This window comes from Octopus bimaculoides, chromosome 22, assembly GCF_001194135.2.
Source record: "Octopus bimaculoides isolate UCB-OBI-ISO-001 chromosome 22, ASM119413v2, whole genome shotgun sequence".
Taxonomy (NCBI): Eukaryota; Metazoa; Mollusca; class Cephalopoda; order Octopoda; family Octopodidae; genus Octopus; species Octopus bimaculoides.
In genome coordinates, this window is record NC_069002.1 from 22,871,959 (window position 1) to 22,877,800 (window position 5,842).

The following is a 5,842-nucleotide window of genomic DNA, read 5'->3' on the forward strand; positions in this document are numbered from 1 at the left end:
TGTGTGTGTGTGTGTGTGTATACATGCACCAAGCTAAGTAAAATCATGGTTGTCCTTGCATATAGGCTTGTCCTCTGCATCCCTCTCCAGCTGAGCATTCCTAATCTTGTGGGCTTGTTGGTACTGGTGCCACATAAATGCACCCATGTTGGTGCTGCATAACGGTATCCAGCACACTCTGTAAAGTGGTTGGCATTAGGGAGGGCATCCAGCTGTAGAGACCAGGCCATAACATTATTTACATTTGACGGATATTTGTCCTCATCGTGTTTGTTGTTAACACAACGTTTCGGCTGATATACCCTCCAACCTTCATCAGGTGTCTTGGGGAAATTTTGAACCTGGGTTCTCATTCCTAAGATATTTTTCAATGTCATTATCATTGTTATTATTATTATTATTATTATTATTATTATTATTATTATTATTATTATTTTTCAGGTCACTGCCTGGAATCGAACTATACACCATATGTTCATGGGCATATGGTGTAGTGGTTAAGAGCTCGGACTACTAACCCCAAGATTCCGAGTTTGATTCCAGGCAGTGACCTGAAAAATGATAATAATAATAATAATAATAATAATAATAATAAAAATAAAAATAATGACATCGAAAAATACCTTAGGAACGAGAAACTAGGTTTGAAATTTCCCCAAGACACCTGATGAAGGCTGGAGGGTATATCAGCCGAAACGTGTTAACAACAAACAAGATGAGGACAAATATCCGTCAAGTGTAAATAATGTAAATAATGTACATAATTCCTCATCTTTTAAATATAGAACTGTACTATGCCATAACAGTTAGAGCTTGGGCAGCTCTTCAGCTGGCCAGTTCCTGTTAAACTGTCTAACCCATACCAGCATGGGAAACGGACGTTAAATGATGATGATGATGATGATATAATCATCGATGCTTAACCCTTTAGCATTCAAATTACTCCGTCAAATGTAATATTTATTCACATTGTTTCAAATTAATCACGTATTGTCTCATAGCTTTGAGATTTCAGTGATGTTACTTTAGAATGACAGTGTAGGGTAGGTACAAAACAAGTGGGACATTTTGGCCTGGTCTGGCCAGTTTAAATGTTAAAGGGTTAACATAGGCTTTCCATGCTGGCATGGGTTGGATGGTTTGGCAAGTAACCAGTGAACTGCAGAGCTGTGTCCTGTTCCACTGTCATCTTTGGCATGGTTGCTACAGAGTGTACTGGGTGTGTTTTGGGCATATGTTGGGCAAGAGTTATCTGTTATAAACCTAAGCTGATCAAAGCCTTGTGGGTGGATTTGGTTGATGGAAACTGGAAGAAGCCCATTGTGTGTGTTTGTCTTTGTGAGTGTGTGTGCATTTGTATGTATCCTTGTCTAGACATCATGTGATGGTCACAATCATCTGTCACCACCATACAAGTGACATCGCTTGTTTCCATCTGTCTGTGAAGACCACATCTGGTCTTTGTTTCCATGGAAACAAGTGAAGGTTGGGGAGAGGAAGGGTATATGGTTTTTGAAAGTCTTCTTAACAAATTCCATCTGACCTATGCAAGCATGGAAAAATAGATGTTAAAAGGATGATGATGGTGATGATGACAATATACATGGTCAGAAGCTTTGTTGATGTCAAAGTCAACAACAAGACAAGAGTCTGTGTCTGGTAGATCCGATGTGACAGAGTCGCTTGTTTACAACTGTATGTTACTAGAATAGGAAGGTTTTTTATTATCTTTAATTTGCAATGTTATTGAAGTTTTCTGTTTTTACATGATTTCATCAATAAACTTCATTTGTATTTATCCTCACCTTGTGTACGTGCAGTGATTCCAATATCCTGCAGTATTCTATTCTCTCAACTGTGACATTCCTTTAATAACTGCTTCCTGTACCATTAAGCTGTTCTATCCATCCACATAGCTCTTTCCAACATCCTTTCTTGCTTCCTTATTATTCTGTGGATGAGCAGGTTGCCACTGATCAGGAATTTATGACTTTGGTAAACATGTTATTGGTCTGTGGTTCTGATAGTCTGCGATGGTTTTGTTTTTACAAATTAATATTGTTTTCCTCCTGGCTATTTTGATTCCCATCTCTTTAGTAATTCTTTGAACACTGCCATTCTAACACGCACACATGCACGCGCGCGTGCGCGCGCGCACACACACACACACACACAGAGTAATGAAGTAATTTAAGTTGAGACCGTTGGCTATTAATTTCTAGCTGCTAGAAATTAATAGCCATCGATATTTTGGTAAATTTCCTGCCAGTTATGTTTGGCCCATATTTGTGGTGTTGCTGCTGTGTTTTCCTTTCCACCCCTCCCCTCAAATCCATTGTGTTATCCTTATTGTCTTGGATATTTTGCTTCCATATAATCTTCTACCATAATTGGATTTTTATTGTTGTTGCTCTATTTTCCATTCCAGTGTTCTGCTTATTGAGATCTGACCAGCATATTTTAGTATTTGTTTAAAATTTCTGTTTCTGATAGAAAAAGAAACATTTTTCTCAAAGAATCCATTCTCAAATATTCACCTTTATTTCTTTTCGCTTCCAATCGTTTCTGTTTTGTAGTTTTATATTTTTAAAATGGATCCCCATTCACTCTTTTGCATATTCCATATTTTACTGTTAATTAATTTCTGGTCAGTTCCTCCTGTTTCTTCAGTGATTCTAGAAGATTCTCCTAATTGTTAAATCTATCAATTCTATTCTAATCTTTGTTATTTTCTGCTATTGTTTGCTCTCTTTTATTTTTTTGAGATATTTAAAAAAATTGAGAATATATTATTGTTGACGTTGAATAGCTAAAGAATTGCTTTCATGTCATCTATTGGAATTCTCTTCCTTCTGGAGTTTTGATATTCTTGTCGTTTAACACCAGGTCAGCCTGGATCAACCAGATTTATGATAAAGTACATTCCAGCTGTTATCACACATTCTTTTCATTAGACTAGTCACATTTAAGACTACATTATATATTCTTCTCTTTTGTCTTTTAAGACAATAAGATGTAATTTACAAGAAATTTAGCTGCTATTTCTAACAGATCAAGAAACCACTTTAAGGCTCCTCTATTGGCTCGTTCTCCCTTGATGAATCCCTATTCTTTACTGAGTTATGGATTACCTCCCTTGTGTCATCTGGTCTGTTATGATGACCAGTCTCTCCTTTGTGCAGTCAATTCTGTTGTATTATTTCCACATGGTTCCCAGAGGTAAACTATTTCCCATGATACCATTTCTATTATAAAATTCCCTGCCATTTCCCTCAAATTCTGCCATCCTGTTACTGCTGCTTTCCCTGTGGAAACTTGTATGTTTGTTGCTTGTGTTAATATTCTATTCCCAGCTTGAGTTCTCTGTGATGTCTCCCATTTAACTCCACTACAGATGGGGTGTGCAAGAGAGACAACTGCGCTGGTATGGTCTTGGGTTGTGTATGGATGAGGACAGCTGTGTGAAAAAGTGTCACATTCTAGCAGTAGAGGGAACCTGTGGAAGAGGTAGACCAGGAAGACCTGGGATGAGGTGGTGAAGCACGATCTTCAAACGTTGGGCCTCACTGAGGCGATGACAAGTGACCGAGACCTATGGAGGTATGCTGTGATTGAGAAGACCTGGCAAGCCAAGTGAGACCATAACCTGTGGCCTCTGCCAGTGCAGCATAACCGGCCCATTTAAGAGTATCCTTCAATCATTGGGCAATAAACTGTGCTTGTGAGGACATGTTGAGGCAAGTCGTGGCTGATGACTGTACCACCTGATTGGCACCTGTGCCAGTGGCATGTAAAAAGCACCATTTGAATGTGGCTGATGTCAGTGCCACCTGACTGGCTCTGTGCCGGTGGCACAGGAAAAGCACTATTCGAATATGGTTGTTACCAGTGCTACCTGACTGGCTCCCATGCTAGTGGCACATAAAAAGCACCATTCAAGTATGGTCGATGCCAGTGCTGGCTGACTGGCTCTTGTGCTGATGGCATATGAAAATCACTCACGACACTCTTGGAGTGGTTGGTGTTAGGAAGGGCATCCAGCTGTAGAAACTTTGCCAGATCAGATTGGAGCCTGGTGCAGCCTTCAGGCTTGCCAGCCCTCACTCAAACTGTCCAACCCATGCCAGCATGGAAAGTGGACGTTAAACGATGATGATGATGATGACAGTGAGTTAAAACTTTCTTATCTCTGGGTTTGATAAAATAATTACACTCCTATGCCAGCTCTCCTACACTAATTCTGTGACCCCGCTACCCAAAATTTAGAAATATGTTATTATTATGATTTTATTCTTATAATTTGATACATGCAGCAAAGATCTTGAAATGGAGATAACCAATCATTAGCATGCCAAACAAAATGCTTCACAGCATTTATTCTAGTTCTTTGTTTTGAGTTGAAATCGCCCTGAGGTCAACTTTGCTTCTCATCCTTTCAGAGTTGATAAAATAAAGTACCTGTCATGTGCTGGGGTCACTGTAATTGACTAGCTCCCCACACAAATTTCAGACCTTGTACCTTTATTAGAAACACTAGTTGGCCCATGCCATAAAAAAGGTACAAAAAGGTGAAAAATAAATCAAACAATGCTTCAACTTTGTGTGTGCGTGCGTGTGTGTGTGTGTGTGTATGCATACATTTATATGTATGAGTAGCACAATCTGTAACGAATGTGGTTTTCTATACTTTGTTACAACCCACCTCCTTTATTTTAAGTGTGTTTGTTTATATATGTGAAATTGCATGTGTGTCTGTAATTCTATTTTCTATGTCACTTTCTAAATAAACATACACAAACACATATACACTCACTCAAATACATAAACATATTTTATACAAACACACACATGCACGCACACACACACAGACATTCACATTTCACTCTTTTACTTGCACACACACATACTCACACGGTGTTGAAGCACTTGATTTTTGTTTCACCATCCCACTTCCATCAGTTGATTACCCCTTCCTTTCTCATTCATATGTTGTGCCAGAGAAATACACAAGAGTATTATTATAGCAGAAGATACACGGCACTCTCTTTGCCACTTCCTCTCTCTCATTGCTATTACTTTTTCTCACTCCCTTTCAAACATGGCTATTACTCTCACTACTTCTCCTTCACTGAACTACTATTTTCTCTCTTTTCTTTTCACCCCTACTGTGTGATTTTGGACAAATATATAAAAACACTACGCTCAAAATCCATTAGATTATTGTTGTTGTTGTTGTAGTTGTAGTTGTTGTTGTAGTTGTTGTTGTAGTTGTTGTTGTTGTTGTTGTTGTTGTTGTTGTTGTTGTTGTTGTTGTTGTTGTTGTTCTTCTTCTTCTTCTTCTTCTTCTTCTTCTTCTTCTTCTTCTTCTTCTTCTTCTTCTTCTTCTTCTTCTCTAAGGTGGTGAGCTGGCAGAATTGTTAGCATGCTGGGCAAAATGCTTAGTGGTTATTTCATCCATCCTTATGTTCTGAGTTCAAATTCTGCTGAGGTTCATTTAGCACCCCCCCCAAAAAAAAAATTTCAGGCCCTGTGCCTATAGTAGAAAGGATTATTGTTATTATTATTATTCAGTAGTTTTATTTTTATAACGTGCTTTCACTTCACTACCGAGCGCAGCTCTGTGCGCCTTGGGTATGTACTGTGGTTTGCTGTGGTGCTCTTATGTTTACTGTATTGAAAGTGTTTTGCGTAGAATGTGTGCAGTACCCAGTAGTGCAATTTTCTGTATGTTATATATATTTGTAAGTCCTGCTATTTTTGTTATGTATTTGTCTGAATATTTTTTTATTATACCTAAGGCACCTACTATGATAGGAATTGTTTCTGTTTTTAGATTCCACAT

General features: G+C 38.4%; 1 protein-coding gene across 2 annotated transcripts in view; it reads left to right on the forward strand.

Moving 5' to 3' along the window:
- The window catches only part of LOC106880957 (phosphatidylinositide phosphatase SAC2), a 538,096-nt gene that overhangs the window by 158,250 nt on the left and 374,004 nt on the right, over positions 1-5,842 (forward strand). The window lies entirely within an intron of this gene.